Below are 18,063 nucleotides of genomic sequence, written 5' to 3'. Positions count from 1 at the left end.
GGGAGACACCGTGGGCTGGGCCAGGCTTCTCTTCTGGAATCTACTGTAACTGCCTGCTGCCCAGCCTCCACGGTATCAGGGTCATGACAGGTCAGTGGCTGGGCCATGCAGCCATTTGACTCTGACCTTAGGACTGGCCTTCTTCGTGGAGTGATTGTGGGGTCCCTCTATTCACACGTCTCATGCCTACAGGTCATATACAGAATGTCTTTTAATCCTGGTGGAGGAGAAAGTCTCAAAATGCAACTGTCTCGAGGTAAAATAATGGCTGAAATACGTGACCATTACACATCTAATATCATTACCCATTAAATATTGAATTTCTCCTGTGCGCCAGGCACCAGGCCCAAAGCCCACACAACCCTCTCGTTTAATCCTTATATAGACACCCTGAGGGGCAGACAGACTGAGCTCCGGGAAAGACACAGGCTCTCAGAGAGTTCAGACATCGCGGGCCGTATGTACGACAGCAAGGGAAGCGACCACAGACGAATGCGAATTCTGTTCTCACAGGAAGACAAGGTTGGAGACGGGCCGCTACTGGGAGCCCTAAATGGGTTTCACACCCAGGAGGAGATTTAGAAAGTGGAGATGGAACACAGGCACACCTTACCTGGCTTACTATTTTGTCTATTTGTAGACAAATGACATTTGGGGGGATGGAACCGCCAGTAGGTTCTATCCCAGCACCGCCATTCACAGCAAGGACCTTAGGTCACATCTGTCCTCAGCATGAGCTCGCTTATCTGCCAGACCGAGCGGGGGGATGAACCTCATCCACCTGGCAGGTTGCTGTGAGAGTCAGGATTCGCACTAAGCAGAGTGTCCTGGCCTTCAGGGCTCCCCGGGAGCCGCGGTCTGTCTAGGACAAGCTCCCGCCCCAAATTCCAGGGCGGATGAAGCTGCTTTGCTTCTCTTTGAAGCAAAGCCAACCTGGGTTCCTGGAAATTGGCAGATCAAGGTGTTTCTGTGTTCACTTTTTTGCCCTTAAGTCTATGGAGACAAGAATAAAATCTCCTACGAGAAAGATCCACACCCTCTTTCTTCTGAGTGAATTCCAGGAAAACAAAACCAGAGAGTAACATATTCCGAAGTCACAGGGCTGGTAGGGTTGGAAGTGGAAGAGATCCAAGTTGCCTCCCTGGTTTCTTCTCTCATTGAGGTTTATGAGACCCTCATTCTCAGAACTGCCCTTCTGCACCGTCTGCAGGTGTCTGGGGTCTCAATGGTGTCAGAAACCCATCAAGAAGTACAGCTGGCTTGGGGCGCAGAGCAGGGGACTTGGGTTCCAGTGCACTGTAGCAGCCCGCTTGGTAAACCACATGGCCCACCTCATCCTGGGGGGTCGTCACTGCGAAATCAGGCAAAAACACTGCCTGCGGGGCTGGCTGGCGGATCAGTGGCCAGCAGGAACCTGTGTCCCCAGACTGAGCTCCCGCCCTCTACCTGCCCCTGAGGGTAGACAATGTGGGGGCTGCACTCAGAGAGCTCTGTTTTCTTAGCTACAAATGGCACAGGAAGAACACAATTAAACTTCTAATTAATTGTGTCTCATGATAAGGTAGTTCCAAGACTCCTGGCCTGAAAATCCAAAAGCCTCATGTGGCTCAAATGCAGGTGGGAAGCCCCCAGCCCGAGGCCCCTCAGGGCAGCATCAGCCCATGGAAGCTGCAACCCCTCTTCGCACAGCTTGCTCTGCTCGTGTCGGGTTGTTGGAAGTCCCTGATGCCTCAAGCCCACTTCAAAAGGAAGAGAAAGGAAAGGGGTGGCGACTGCTGTGGACTTCTCCGTCCCCGCCCCTGGACGTGACACTGGCCCAGGAGCCAGGACAAGGATACCTGCCCCTGCCCCTGCCCCTGCCCCTGGTCAGCGGGCACCTGTGCTCTCTGACCTTGGGCCCAGCATCTGCAACATGAAAGTGCAGGACAGACCAGTTGCTGGGGGTGGGGGTGGGGGCATCCAGCTGGAGCCGCCTGTAAGTGGACAGCGCTGACCAGCCAGCCTCCCTCCTGGACCCCTTCTGCCAGAGGAAACAATGGTATAGCCTGAGTCCCAGTAAAAGGGGGAACTTGCATTTTATTTTTTATGACTAAGTACCACTTTGTTTTCCTTTGACGAAAGGGTAACCTCAGGGAGGAAGGGGAGCCAAGGGGCTGCATCAGAGGCTGGTTGCTGGGTGGGGTTCACGGGCATGTTTGCTGGAGCCAAGGCGCAAACAAGGGTGAGGCCTGCAGAAGTTACTGTCTCTCCCTGGGGCAGTTAGATAGACGCGCAGGCACAGAAAGGTGCCATGTGTCCTGAACCCCTAAAGCAAGCACCTCCTTCACTTGCTCCACTGCTTGGGGTGGCGGGCGGTGGGGTGCAGCTCATGGCCCCCGCTGGCCTCTCAGTCCCAGCCCTGGCTGATATCTCAGGGCATTTAGTCAGCTGGGGCTGAGTCAAGAAAATAAGGAACGGAAGACGAAACAAAGGCTTCACATAACAACCCTGGAATCATTTTGAAATGTCGACACCACTACGATTCCCCAGCACATAGAGAGATGGCCCGTGGGGGCCAAAGTTCCTGAAGAAAAATACACTTAGGCCTTGTCACCTGTCCCTGCTCAGGAAGGAGAGAGATGCTAAGTTCACAGGTCCCCGCTCTGTGGGACCAAACACCAACAAAGAAATTGAAAATGGTTCAGATGGTGCTGTTAACACACAAATTCAGTAAGTCACCTTCCGCGGGGCTGATTTTAGGTTTCAAGTTCTCAAAAGCTTGCTTCTGGGGTGGGAGAGCATCTAGCCAGTTTTCCACTTGGCTCACCCTTTCAAGATGCTGACACACTGCTTCCCAAGGAAATATACAGGCAGCACCAAACATGTGGACACACAGTTGCCGGTGTTTTGCACTCAAGGTACCAGCGTCATCTAAATGTGGTGACACTGCAGGAACGGTATTGCAGGGCTCTTGAGATAAAGCGCATTGTCTGGTACCTTCTGGATGGAAAGGGACTACATGACACAGTGATGAAAGTCAAGGAGAGAGAGAGAAAGGAGAAAACACAAAAGACAATTCAATGAACATGACTTTTGAAAACTAATTAAGCCATTCTTGGGATAATGGGGTAGGGTTGCCAGATAAAATACAGGATGCCCAGCTAAATTTTAATTGCGGATAATCAACAAATTGTCTTAATATAGCTCATGTAGTATTTAGGATATACCTACACTGAAAAAAATTTAGCCAACGTTTATGTGGAATTTAAATTTAGTTGAGCGTTTTGTGTGTCTCTTTGCTAAATCTGACAGCACTGGCGGATGGGCTGACCAGAGCGCTCAGGACGACCCTCCCTTGTCCCGACCCGTCACCTCACTCCTCCTTTGTAGGAGGGACTAAGCGCTGTGCAGCCTGAGCCGCTGCCTGGGACGTCGCATGGTTCCTAGCTAGACGCTCGTGTTGTTGTTCAACATTTCTAGTCCATGGCACCACTGTCCTATAAATGTTTTGTTGACTCTTAACTGGGATCGAGTTCTGTAAATAGTTTTTGAATTGTATAAACCCAATTCATGGCTTTCTGCTTTATACAAATGTTGTTTTTTTCTGATTTGTCCATAAGGTTTGCAAATGTTGTTACATGCTTAAGAAGAAACTGTGACTATGGTTATAGTGTCATTTACATGCTAAGGCTGTTTCCCTTTGCTTAGTGTTTGCTAGTACGAACATCAGGTTTGTTATAATTCAAGCACAAAATATTTGGCCTTGCTGTTAATTGTTGGGTTGTGGGTAACAGGATCCCAACTAGCCTAAATGGGGCATTTGTGGGGAGGGAGCAGGTTGCCTCATTGAGCTCAGTGTCAAGTTCAGAGGGGTCTGTGCATGGGCCTGGCTAACACCCCCCTGTTCTGTCCTCGCTCCCTCTTTCCCCTGCCCCTCCGCCAGCCCTCCCTTCCCTCTCCCCCTCATCATCTCTCACCACTGACCCTCTGCACCCCTGTAGAATGATCTCCCTCACAGTCCAGCGTTCTGTTTCAATGAGCTCATGCTTGCTCAGCTCCCTATTACTTCCCCACCAAGCACCAAAAGAGACTCATTACATTCATTGGTCCCAGGTCCAAACTATGGCTCAGCTGGGTAGGGGCTAGCCCCGGTCCAGACCTGCGTGCATTCAAGGCTCAGGGAGCTGGGTCACAGGCAGAGTGGGAGCGGGTGCCGTATGCAGGTACACCCGCTGATGTGTTGACAGCCGTCACCCTGGGTTCATTCCAGGGCAATGCAGGGAGTATGACCACAAAGTTGGAGGCCAGCGTCCTACCCCATGGGTCTGAGTCACCTCATCTAGTCAGAATCTCTGGCAACTGGATTCTGGACCAGGGCAGATTTGGGGGTATCCTGGGTGATTGTACCCTGCAGCCAGCGTTTGGCACACAGCTCAGAGGAATTTGTCTTGTTTACACATGCCACTGTGTTTCTACAAATAAAGTTAAACATTAGCAACTGGTTCCAGGATCCTTAAACCATTGCCAGTTAGTTAGTGGGGTACAGTTATCACGCAAACAGTGGAAACCATCACGGGGGCCTGTTCAGAGGACGTTCATAAAGTTGCTAATGAAAATGTACCCAGATGAGCATATCTGAAGTACACATTCTCCGAAGATGCTAAACAGGCAAAACCCCGCACAATGAATTCCATACTCTCGGGGACCCACATGAAGTCACTGGATGTTTTCCTTTGTTATGATGTCACATCTTTACCCTAGCCCCTCCTTTGTCTATATATGTTTGCCTATTTTGAGACCTAATTAATGCATGCCCCTCCAGACAAAGCAGAAAGCAGCCATAAGCAGAAAGAAAAATAAAATCTGTGCATTACCCTACCACCCACAGAGAAAACCTAACCTCAGTTTTAAAAAGGGGGACGAATCTGTACACCTAGCTTTCTTACTTAAAACATGTCATGGGCATCGTTCCATGTCAATAAAGTTCTTTTAATGGCCGTGTGCTATTCTGTTGCAAGGGCAAGAATGTGCTGTAATGTTTTTAACTGAACCCTCATTGTTGGCTATTTTGGATGTTCCATTTTTCACTGTTGGAATCAGTGCTGTAGGATGCATCTTTCCTCACTGAGGCCGAAGTTTTGCACAACATCATATATTTTAGTGGCCTGTTAACTGTGGTTTCCATTTCTTCTTGGACCCAACTATGTAGGAATGTTTTGCTTTGTCTTGCTTTGTTTTCATTTTTCCCGTGGCCGCAGTTTCCTGTTTATATCTTCATTATTTCGCTCGAGTTTTACTGCATGGCGGTGAAGGGACACGGATAGTACTATTTCTGTTCTTTGTAATTTATTGAGGTTTTTAAAAATAGCTGACTGTATAGCCAATTTTTGCAGATGTCCCCTGGGGTAGTTAGAAGGTGCCGGATTCTCCCTTTGGAGGGTATACCAGTTGACTCTCGGCTCTCAATTCACAGTTACGATTTACAGCATTCAAATCCTCACGCTCATGTTTTTCTTTAACTGATCTCTTAAAGCCAAGGAACGATCTTCCACTCCTGTTTATCTCTGGCAAGTCCCTTTTCCCTAACGTCAATGCAAAGTGTTTTGTTCTTGCTGTTGTTCGGTTTGGTTTGAAGGTCCAGACAGATGTGTTTCTACAATCTGCCTGATGAGCATTCTTTCCTGCGTTGAATGCCTTTTTTAAAAAAGAATAAAAGTCATCAGTACATCAGAACACCACCCTGTCATCCACACATAGCTGTTATATTTTTTTCTGACATTCTTCATCTTTTCCACCATATTTTTAAAGAGCGTCTAAAGACTGCCTGATTCAATTTTCTGAATTCCGACTGTGTTTACCTTTCGAATCCCATTTTAAATTCTCTTACAGCTTTATTTTTCTCTAACCTTGTTTTCTTGCCAGCCATTTTCTTTCTCATCTCTGTCTTCTATTATAGTTCGTATTTTACTGTGCAGAATGTGTAAGAGGGGAAAGATCATAATTTAGATTCCCGTTTCCCGTGGTACATTTTTTTAGTATGTTTCTCTCTGTCGATTACATAGAGAGAAAGTTTTTGTCCTCTCATGTTGCCGAATCTCCTCCTGGGTAACTGTGCTGGTCTAGGATGTCACAGGATGCTATCTGACCAAAACAGTGGGAGCCGCTCTGTGCTTGCCTCCTCTCTCCACACTTCCTCCCTGCACATGCACCCAGACTTTCAGCTGGAGGGTAGGCAGACACAGAATTGCACTGACATGTTGGGTCGCAGGGCCCTAGTGGGGAGTGTGGCCTTGGTCGACCACGTGCTCTCTGCCTGGCGTCCCCTTTCTTGGTGAGACCCTCACATGGATACCCAGTTGTCCACATCTGGCTGCCCGCCCAGTCAGCCCACCACTCCAGCACCCAGGGTGGCCTTGGATGGCTCTGTCTGGCACCACACCTGCCAAATTGGAGAAGTACTTCCTCTCACCTGGAATGAGACTGTGGGTCATGAACGTGCTGGTGAAATCAGATGATCCCACTGGGACGGGAGGGGCCACTGAGAGACGAACTTCACATCAGCAAGGGTTTCGGGGGGCCTCCCTGAGGGTCACTGTGGATGGGGGCAAAGGGAAGCCAAGAGGCAGCTCCAGGTGGCCCAGTGTCACGTCGGGCCCTGCCTCCGAGGCTGGAGTACGGTGAGGTTCCCTGCACACCCCCTACCGACACTCACGACCCTCACTGACTTCTGGGGAAAGATGAGGTGACCCCTGCAGTCCTATGTCACTTTGCCACGTCTGGCAGAAAGCCTCAGTGCTCCCCACCACAGACCCTCCTGCCTCTACTCTCAGTGCTGATGACATTTGCTCTCACCTATTTTTGTCTTACCGTTAATCTTTGCCATCAGTTTCAAGGAGAGAGACAGAAGCTGAACAGTTTATCTGCTCTGTGACATTCATAGGAATAATAACAATAGCTAATAAACTAATAAGGCACTGATTCTGTGCCAAGATACTATTATTATCATTCCCATTTTACGGATGAGGAAACTGAGGCACACAGAAGCTAAGTGAATGGTTCCCAGTCATACAACTGCTGGCTGGAGCCAACATCCAAGTCAGTCTGGCTCCAGAGTCAGCCTCGTGAAACACCCTTTAAGCCTTTCAATCCAATGCATGTGACTGGTCCCAACTGCGTAGGTTCCAGCATTTGGTTCCCCAGGTGACGGGAAAGGAAGAACCTGGGAAACAGCAGTGCCAGCTTAGATTCCGGCTCCTACAAACAATCCTGGAGAGGTGCCTGGGACCACATCTTGGTCCTAAGATGAGCAGGTTGTACAGACAAGAGCCTTTTCTGCAAGAGCTCCCCACAGCGCCGTGCCAGGGCTGCTGCTGCAGTCGCTCCCTCTGTGCTTCTCAGAGAAAGTCTTTGAAATGGCCTTTCCACACCGTGCGTCTGAGAAGCAGTTGGCAGCGCGTGAAACACAGGAAAACCTCTTGCCCTGCACACGGGCCTGTCAGCTGGCGCTCATACTTCAAACTTTGCCTCCTTCTTTGAATCATTTCAACAAGTTTCATGTGTCACAATACAAAGTTTAACAGAACTGTAACTTGCAAACATGAAAGTGCCAAGAAAATGCTAAATAACCATGTTCTAGCCAGTGCCCCAGACACGCAGGTGGTGGGTTGGTGATGATGTTCAGGCTGGCGTCTTCCAGCTGAAGATGCCACAGAGGTATCTGACCATCGCCTTTGACGGCTTCTCCACCGTTCACCCCACAGCCCCATGGTTCCCGCCCCCTCACCCCCACTCCCCCCATACACACACCCTAAAGGCAAGAGTGCATCTCCTCTGGGAGCTGTGGAAAAATCATGCTACTGCTTTAATCCAAATGGCACGCCTCCCAAACTGTCTATTATTTAGCTACCAAAATGCTAACCTCACTGCCAAAGAATCGAAGTATTAAAAAGATATTTTGCCCAATTAATGCTGTGCCATGCAAACAGAAGTGTTCGTGAGGTGTCTGCTTTCCTTAATTAAAGATCTCCATGGAGAAATAAACAACCACACTGACACAGGAGGTTGGGGGTGCTTCACCATCTGAGGCAAGGAAACTTCTAAATGTCAGAGGTGTGGGATTCGTCTGGAGAGTTCCGTGGTCTTCCTGGGTGATCTCAAGCGCGTTTCCGTGCCTCGGTTGACTTTTGCAATCTGTAAATCTTGCAAGGATATTAAGATCAGTCAAGGAATGTCTGTAAAGTGCTTTGAACTCCTCGAGTTAGACATTAAATAAATACCCCGTGTTATTAGAACTCCACTGGGGCAATAGACTGTTCGAAATGGGACTTTATTATAAATACTCTCTGAAGTTTGCCAGGAATAAATTGAATGGGCAAAGGCAACATACTTGGCTGTAACTTAACCCAAACTTGGCATCATGATACATGAATAGAGAACTCTGGAGAGAACATGAAAGGGTTCTATTATTTGAGCCAACTGTTGAGCTAAATTTCCACATCTTCCCTTTAGTCATTCTATTCTTTAAGTTGCTGCCTTCAGGAAGAAAGCAAAAGTACAACATAAAAATAAAGGCCCCAAAGCCTGTTTGCAGCTTCCTACATTTAGTATGACATTTAGTAGATTGGTTTCAAAAATCACAAAATAACCCCCACATCAATTGACTAAAATGGAGAGAAACGAGATTCCTTTTCCTGATTCCTGCAGCAAAAACCACAGCAAGAAACTGCCTTCGCATGGTCATACCTCTTTTCTCTGAGCTGACCAGTGAAAGTTACACCTACAGTCAACTTAGATGTATTTTAAAGTCTACCGTCTTATAAAGAAATCATGGTTTTCTTGAGTTAGAAGGAAGTTTTGCCTTGCCCCAAAGCGTGCATTATGACTTGGAGTTTATATAAAGACATGACATTACTCAGAAGCAGGGTATTCAGTCTCTGTCAGGAAATCAATCAGGGGAGACAGCCGGGTGCAGAGGAAATCCCAACTAGTCTTGGAGCTGGGATTCTGGAATCAGGTCTCAGCTCTGTCATGAACTAATCATGTGGGAGGGCCAACCCCCTGCCCGCCCCTCAGTTTCCCTATCTGTGAGATGATGGCACAGATCCAATGAACCCCCTTCTTCAAATCGCCACTTACTCAAAAGCATTCCAAGAGAGAATGCAGCCAAAAGACTACATTCCTGGAAGGAAAGAGCCCCAGCTTGAGGCTCAAGCCCTCACTCATCCCCAAGAATAAATGTTCTGGAAAAACATTCTTTAATCAAACCTGATATCTAAGTCTTTTCCCCATCACGTGCTTACAGGAAAAAGAAAAGAACTTTATGTTCCCAAAAAGCTATCGGGTATTTTCAGCAGCAAACCTCAGTCCCTGTGTGTCCCTGTGCTTAAATTCAGCACGTATTTTAATTTTGGAGTCCAAGTAAACACTTGGAGGTATGTTTCCAGATATGCTTATTAGGAGATTAAGTCCCCGTGATGGATGGCAGTGAAAATATGAGTCGCGTGTGTTCTGGGTGTGTAAATGGAGAGAAAATTAAAAGGTCCAGGAGACGATTTCAGCAAAGCACACACTCAGGGTTTGGATTCGAACATATGCTTCCAGCAAATGAGAAGACCGTCTGAACGCTCCGACTAGTCTTAGGATGGGAACACCTGCCAACATGGCCTTGAGGAAAATGTGGGAGCTGGAGCCAGACACACAACCAGCCCCGTGGTGCATCCATCCACCCAGCTTTTCCTGAGCTCACTGTGCGCCCAGCTCACAGCCTCCAGCACAGGGAGCGGCCACGACAGGAAGTCTGAGTGTGGGTCATGGTGCTGCCAGGCTGGGGGGCAGCCTGCCCTCTGAAGTCTGCAAACTCACTCAGTAGGTCCGAACTCAAGAGGAAAGAAACTCAGGTGCCTGACTGTTTGGGAAGCTGCTGGCTCACCATGCTGTGAACTGCAGCCCCTGGATTTGAGGTCTGAGGGCAACATGGCTGTCAGCTGGCATCACACTCCTGCTGGAGGAGTGGTCAGGATGAGGGAGCAGGGCCTCCAAATGCGCAGGATCCACCTGAGGTCCCCCCGGATGGGAGCAGTCCCCAGCTGCCCTGATTTCCCGAGGTGGCTGTCCCAAAGCCCATCCAAGAGGTCATGAGACAGAGGTCACCCTGAGGACGGAACGAGATCAATGCCCCTCAGCACCAGGACCTGAAGAGGCCATGTGTGAATGTCGGCTGCGTCTCTTACTAAAGGTGCCGATTCCCACCGGCCCTCCATGGTCCGGTCATCGCACTTCTTGGGGCTTCCGGGGCCACCCAAGCAATGTGTACAGGCAGCCCTGCTGTTGGCAAAGGTGTCCTCTCAAGCTCATCACACTCACTGCGGCTTATCTTTAGATAACCAACCCGAATTTGCTCACGGAGCGTTGCCAGGAGGCTATAGCAATAGTAACTATAAAATTTCAGGGGAAATGGTTATTTAGTTTTATTTCCCCGTGTGAACTCGGCCTCTCCAGAGCACCCTGTCTGCTTGATTTCCCCACGGCCCACAGGAAACGGAAGGCCCCCTCACTGTCCCAGGCAGTCATTCTCGGGGTCAGGACTCCAACATATGAATTTGGGGAAAACGCAGTTTAAACCATAACAATGTCCAATTACAATGAGTGATGAAATAGTGGTAAATTACCCATCATTAAAAACGTAGTTAAGAACACGCTGGGTAAACAGGGAAAACGCTTGGGTTGTGATGTGAAATGATATGAAGAAAAAAGATGGGAAGAGAGCGATAGCACTGGGTGTGCTCGGGTCAGAAGTCCCCAGGCCGTCTTTGTCCTGTTCTGTAGTCCGAGTGTGTCTCGCCGTGCCTCCATCCCGTTTGCAGGGTGCGCTCTCGCCATTGTTCTAGAAGCTGCAAGTCCACTCCACCCCAACAAGGGAGAAGGGTCATAGCTGACACAACACCCCTTTCACTTCTTGAGAAGCTGCAAATGCTACGAGGTCCAAACAAAACAGTCAAGCGTCTAAGGGACCCCACAGCGCCTGGGCCTGGGACAGCAGGTGCCTTGTCACATGCAGGAGCTCCACCTCCAGTCCAGAGAGGGGCTGGAAAAGCAAAGGTGTCAACCTGGGTGCCTGGGGAGGGAGCCCCTGGAGGTCTGGTAGGATGCTGTCTGGGTACCTCCATCCTTGGTCCAGAAGAGCAGGACAGGTGCCTGTCCCAGGCCTTGGAGGAGGACGTGCTGAAGAGAATGGGGATGAAACGGGACACTCAACTCCTGCCCAGTAGATCCTATGTTATGAAGACCCTAGCCCTCCAATGCGCCAGCGGTCCGATGTGAGGGAGAGCGAGCAGTGCTATGAAGCCGTCAGAATCTCCCTGAGATGGCTGCATTCCTGGCTGGTTAGGGGAATCCTGCTTGCTGATGGGGACTTTGGTGTGACACAGCCACCAGGAGTCCCGGGCTCAGACGTGTGACAAGGCTGGGAGATGGCCAGCCCACGAAGACACTGAGTCAGGCTCAGCACCAAGCTTTGGCAGCCTTAACAGCGGGAAAGGTGGAGGATGCCGTATAAAATGGTGGCAGTGTCCCCGTTTCTCTGGCTGGCCGTTGGGTTCATCTTGAAGACAGGCTGCTGCTCGGTTTTGGAAAACATATTAACGAAACATTTAAATAAGCACTGTGCCAGGGAAAGCCAATATCCTCCTCCAGGACGGACACACCGGAGATACTCAAGAGCTAAACTGCCGCGTGCGCTGAAGAACGGCGAAGACTGCCTCTGCGGCAGGTGGATTTGTAATTTGGGAGTCGTCACGACAGGGAGACCAGCGGGATCCTGCAACGAACAGAAACCCCTGTTCTCTCTCAAAGTGCTCGGGGTGGGGGGGACTCCTGGCAAGGGGAGCACGGTCATCGGCGGCCCCAGTGTGGGAGGCAGGAGGCAGCCCCTAAAACATGGCAACGGGGGTCAGCGAAGGGCAGATGGGGCCAGTGGGGACCCTGCTGGGGAAAACATGGTGGAAAGTCCCATTAAGTGGACTTGGGGGCATTGTCATCTGCCGTCTGGCCCAGCCTTCAGTCAAGTTTGGTTAAGCTGTGACAGCTGCGTCTTTCTGTACTTTGAGTAATTAATGGAAGGGCTGTGTCCACGGTGGGAAGAAGCTGGGTACAGAGAGTGGCAGCAGCCTGAGAAGCCGGACTCAAGATGCTCAGGAGGGACCTGGCGAGGCACTGGGCCGACGGTCAGGGGAGACTGCCAGCTGCTGTGCTAATGACCAGCAGGATGGTCTTGGAACATGTACCCTGAGGGACCACAAGAAATGCAATGGGGAACCCGGACAGAGTGAGTGTCTCATGGTTTGGTTATTTTGGGCCTGAGCATCCAGCTGCCGAAAATGGTGGTGTCTTGGCTGTCATCACGAGGACCACTGACCAATGAGTGTTAGGGACAGTGGATGACAGAGCTACTCATGTATCTGTCAGAATAGACCAGGTTACGCTGTGTAATAAGCCACCCCCACAACTCAGTGCCTGAACAACAAAGGGTTATTTCTCACCTACACAGATGTCCACTGAAGGACGGCTGGGGATTCTCAGTCACTTGGAGAACCAGGCTCATGGAGCCGTCTCCAGCTCAAACAGGATGGGGGGTAAGAGAGCCCAGATAAAGGCTGCACTCGGAAATGACGCACCTCCTCACACAGCTCAGGGCTGAGCACATGTCCCACTCGACGACAAGGGCTTCAGAAGAGCAATCCTACCGGACCCCGGAAGGGACAAGGGACGCTACTGAGAGACGCCCCGCACCTGGCAGCCCCAGCTGCTCCCCACTGTCCCCTGGTAGATGCAGAGGAGGAGCCAGCCTCACAGCTCCCTTCCAGATGCTGCTTCCATCTGAATGGAATGGCGGTGGCGTTTCCTCAGGTGGGCAGAGTCTGGGCTCCGCCAAGAGCACAAGGATTTCAAGCCCAGCTGGCCTGCGTGGCTGGCTGAAGCAGAGTAAAACCAATTTCCTCAAGACGATGAGCTGTGACCTGCAGGTCACTCAAAACTTCAGCTCTGAACTTCGACTCAAGAGAAAACGATTTATCCTTGACTCCCAAGGAGAAGGTCTCGAATGAAGAACGACAGAGATTTCCTTCATCTTGAACTGTTGCTCTTTTTCTTCCTACTGAGACCAGCAACACAGTTCTATCCGTAAATGTAGAAACTCCTCGTGGAAGCCCTCCGCTCAGCCCGAGAGGACTGTGTGTGGCTACGTTTTACCTGACTCGGTGGCTGCAGAAAGCCGTCTGCAAGTTCTGTCAAGGCCAAGGGATGAGACGTTCCAATGACCGCCACCCGCCCCCCACACACACACACACACACTCTTTCCTTCCCAGGTTACATCTGCCATTTGCTGCAATTTGAGCCAAACCAGCTCTGACCAGCCCAGGGGCTCAGAACTAGTGGCCGATGGGTAGAATCCGGCCCCCAAGTGTCCTGTTTGCCTCTACTATTTCAGAAAACTGAATTAGTTGCCAATGTTTTTTGATTCGTTTGCATTTTAAATATTTTTAAATATTTCACATATTTAAAAATCCAGATATCTAACTTCCTCTGAAAATCAAAGTGATAAAAAAAAAAAACCCCAAAAACCTGGGCCTGTATCCTCGCATGGGGACAGTCACATGGAGCCAAGAGGCAGGTGGCCGTGTCATCCTTGCCCACATCCCACTCAGGCCTTCCTGTGACCTGACTGGCCTGAGACATCTAAGACTGAACGGGGCACCCAGAACCTGGTGCCATGCCCAGCTCCTGGTGGGGGCCATTGATTCTGAATAGAGAAACATACTGGGCCTTTAAATCGGTCACTGGAATTACACCTTGGCTGGGCCACTTACTGTTTGGGGGGGTTTTTCACTTATAAAAATCTACATCAAGTCTGGCGAGAGATTAACTGAAACACACAGGTGACCAAGCCCAGCTTGTGCAGCTCCAGGACCCCCCTTGCGTGGCTGCACTAGGGAATGGGGTTCCCCCTCCATCTTAGCCCTTCCCTGGGGCCCGTAGTGGCAACAGCGGAACCCATTTGGTCTCTCAGGTGCGTACAGAAGGCACCTGTGTGCAGAAAACATCCTGGCAAAACTCGCCCCATCAGAGTCACGAGGAGCCACTCTCCCTGCAGAAACCGGGAGGGCTGTCCACAGCCTGATCCCCGTGAGGCCGTGGGGCGTCGTGTTAGTGTCCTGTTCCTGCCGTAGCAAATGACCACAGCACACGTTTCTTGTCTTACAGTTCTGGAGGCCTGAGGTCTGACAAGGGTCCCATCCGGCTGAAGTCAAGGTGTCAGCAAGGCTGCCCTCCTTCCCAGGCTCTCAGGAGGACATGTCCCTGACCTTTCCTGGCTTCCAGAGGCCCCCACATTCCTTTGCCTTTGGCCTCTTCCATCTTCAAACCAAAAGCTGCATCCCTCTGGCCTCCACTTCCGTCCCCACCTCTCCTTTGCTGACCCTCGCTGATTCTCCTACCATCTTTCCGCACTTTAAAGACCCTTGTGGTTACATTGTGGCCACAGGATAAGCCAGGATAACCTCCCGGGTTTAAGGTCCCCTAATTAGTTTCCTGTGCAAGCCGAGCGCCCCCTCTGCCATGTTCACCAGTTGCAGGGATTAGGACAGGCCCGCCTTTGGGAGTGTTATTCTGCCCCCACAGGCACATTTCCAGGGAGTGATGAGATGTCACACAGTCCTGCTTGCAAGATCGCATTCTAGGGAGCCTCCCCCAAGCAAATGCAATCACAGATTACCTTAAACCAGTGCGATTGTGATCCCCAAACAGCTGAGGTCAGTGTCCAAGGTCAAATGGGGTGCAGTAAATCCAAGGCCCCTCCATCGCATTCTCACCATGTGTCAGGTGCTCTGACAGGTGCTCAGAGTAAAAGGATAAATGGGCCACCACTGCCCTAAGGGAGTGCAAGGGATGGTAGGGGAGCAGTTGTGTGGCTGGGCCGTGGCTGCCATCCATGCTCCCTCCTAAGATTGATGACAAGTGGGAGGGGTGGCTGGTGGGTGAACAGGGGCAAAAGCACCACTTTCAAAGCCGAGCATCTCTGCGCAGATCAGTCACCTTCTGCAAAATGCCCTTTACGCAGCAGCAAAGTGGAGCTGAGCTTGCCTCCGCGTCGGGGTGTAGGGAGGACGACTTCAGTGTGTGCCTCTGAGACCGCCTGTCACGGAGCCGTGCTGAGTACAGTGCCATGTGGTCAGCGGGTGTGCTGATTTCCAGAGCCCACATCCGAGCACCCCCAGATCTGCACTCCCCTCTCTCTGCCCTTAGCTTTCTCTCCCTCCTTTGATCTTGCAGAGGCACCAACCACCCCAGACCCCATTGCTCAGGACCCATCTTTTAAGTTAAAGGGACAGAAATGTGGCTCTTCCATCTGAGGCCAGTCCTTTGGCCCCAGAAGTAGTTGCTCTCTTCTGAAATCAGCATGTCGTTGGTGGCCCCTTGGGCTGGGCCACTTCAGCCGTGACCTCAAACCACTCACACACCCTCCCTGGTCATCCCGCATAACATCAGGCATTACACCCCTCAGTTTTCCAAATGTTCTTTTCCTTTTCTTTAACATTGGAACCTTTCTTTCCTCTAGCTGAAATCGTGCATGGAAGTCCAAGCCAGTTGGAAGCCCGTGGCAGGGACCAGGCTCACAGCTTCCTGGTGACCCTTCACCTCCCTCAGCAAAACCCCTCAAAGGAGCTGGACGCGCAGATTGGAACACTGCCAGCCAGGAGGCCCTGCAGGCCCCTGGAGTCCCTGCTCTCAAGACTCAGAGTCTGTCCTGTTTTGTTTTCCTATCTTTATGTTGGGATCCCACAGGGCTTTGTGGACAGTTTTAAAAGCATGCCCCATGAATGCGGAAAACGCCTCAGCAGTGTCTCCTCCATCTCCAGGTTCGTCGTGGTCACCAGTGACTCACTCACGGCAGGTACAGCAGAGCTGTTGGACTTAGTGCTTCTGCCGTTCAGACCAGAGTCTGGCCCCCCTTCAGCTCAGCGGGACCCCAGGTTCTATGCTGCCTGTGATCAATACCCTGCTCCTGTGTGTGGTCAACAGCCCGGTGATTCACCCAGAAACTACACCCAGCGATAAACAAGTTAAATTGTCATAACTTGCTCTACTTACTTAACAAAGCTTGTAGAGTTCCTAAGAATCCGTCTGGTGAAAGCAGCATTATTCATGTAAAACATTATTACTACAGCAACAAGCACCGCAGTGCCAAATGGCTGAGTCCCACCCCCTCAGAAAGACGTGTGAGCCCTGCTGAGGCTCAGCCGTGGGCTGGAGGCCGCTGTGCAGACAGTCACTGCACCACGTGACAACGCAACTGCCCAAGAAGGGGGTTTGCTGACCAGCGGGAGGGGGTCGGAGCTGAAAAGGGGAGAAGTGCAGTTAGTTCTCTGGAGTGACCGTGTTCCTGGGCTTCCACTCGGTGAGCATGCAGAGGCCAAGCAGACCACGCACGTGTCGGGGTGGTTAGGGCTGCGGTTTGGGCAGCCTGTCAAAGACGCCCCCAGGAGACGCCCCAATTCTCCTCAGCCCAGCACGGAGGCTCCCTGTTTTACTGCCGCGCAATTCAGAGTTTCTAGGAAAGCAAGCGACATCCTGTAAGCCATCCCCACACTCAGGCCCCACTTGCGTCCTAAACTTTGAAGTAACGGCTAGCCTCTCCTTTTCCCGATTCAGGCGAGATGCACAGGTCTCATGTGACAGGCAGCCTACCGACAGGACAGGGAGGCCGCTCCAGCAGGAGGAGAGCCAGGGACATGTGCTCATGGCCTGGAAGTGACTCGCAGGCCTGCTCCTGGAATTTCATCCCTCGCTGTCCCTTCCTCACCCCCCAGCCCCATGTGAGCTTTGCTGGGGCCAAAAAATCAACCGCACACAAACAGGAGGCAGGAGGCTGGAGATGGAAGTAAACAAAGTGCACAAAGGAACCCTCGGGATTTTCTGCACTGTGACATCTGGGAGAACTGACAGCACAGGGCAGGGGGTCGTGAATCTCCCTTAGGTGAGATCTGGCAAGTCATCCACCCAAGCCAGATCTGACATCTCTAGAGCTTCTACCCAACGTTTCTAAGCCTGCCCTTAGAATCACTACATATGCCCTTCCAAGCACAGAAGACAGACACCAAGCCCCGGAGACTTCCTGTCCCCAGATGGGTTCTCCTGGGTCTTCTGGCCCGTGCTGCTCTGACAACCGGCCACATGCTCCCTATGCTGGGGGTGGGCTCCGGGTGGTGGATGCTTCTCCCGTGAATAGTCTCACATCCATTCTGAGGCCAAAAGGGACTCAGTCCTTGGGCGGACCAGGGTGTCTCTCCCTCAGCACTACCGGCATTTGGGCTCTGTTTCTTCTCTGCTCAGCAGGGCCGTCCTGGGCACCACAGGGTGTTGAGCAGACCCCTGTCCTGCACCCGCTAGATGCCCCTAGGTCCTCTTCCCTCCCAGTAGGTACAACCAACCATGTCCAGGCATGGCTAAGAGCATGGCAAAGCCACCCTGACCGAGAACCGCTAGGGTAGAATGATTGATTGGGGTCCCTCCAACTGCAAGGTTCCAACCTTAATAATTGCATGAATTTCCTACCTGTTCCCAAGTCGTCTGCTTAATTCAGATTGTGAAGCCACTGAAAGCATAATGCTCAGTTAACAGTAACAACAGAAAAAAAAAGAAAACTGGTGTTTTGAAAGTCCTCGATGATGAAATAGTCCTGAAAGGCTCTGATGCCCAGGCCCCTTGAAATGGAAGGAGTGGGGCAGGGGTGGGGGGGGGGGTGACTGAGAGGAGGGGAGGGCACGGCAATGTAACTCCTTCAGAATTTCCCTCTGGGGCCAAGGGCATTCAGAGCACACAACTCGGCAAATGAACTTCACAATATATCCTTGCCACCTGCACATGGTGGTTTCCTGTCATTTTAGCTGGCAGGCAGAGGGAGAAAACCAAAGAGCTAACGTTGAAATGAAACGAAACAGGACAGCGGGTGCTCAGACTTCTTCAAATAACCGGCTGGCTGGCTAACACAAAATAAGTTTGTAAAAATTGAGAACCAGCCTTCAGAGACCT

Source organism: Rhinolophus sinicus, linkage group LG01 (assembly GCF_036562045.2).
Source record: "Rhinolophus sinicus isolate RSC01 linkage group LG01, ASM3656204v1, whole genome shotgun sequence".
Classification (NCBI taxonomy): Eukaryota; Metazoa; Chordata; class Mammalia; order Chiroptera; family Rhinolophidae; genus Rhinolophus; species Rhinolophus sinicus.
This window is presented reverse-complemented; position numbering follows the sequence as displayed.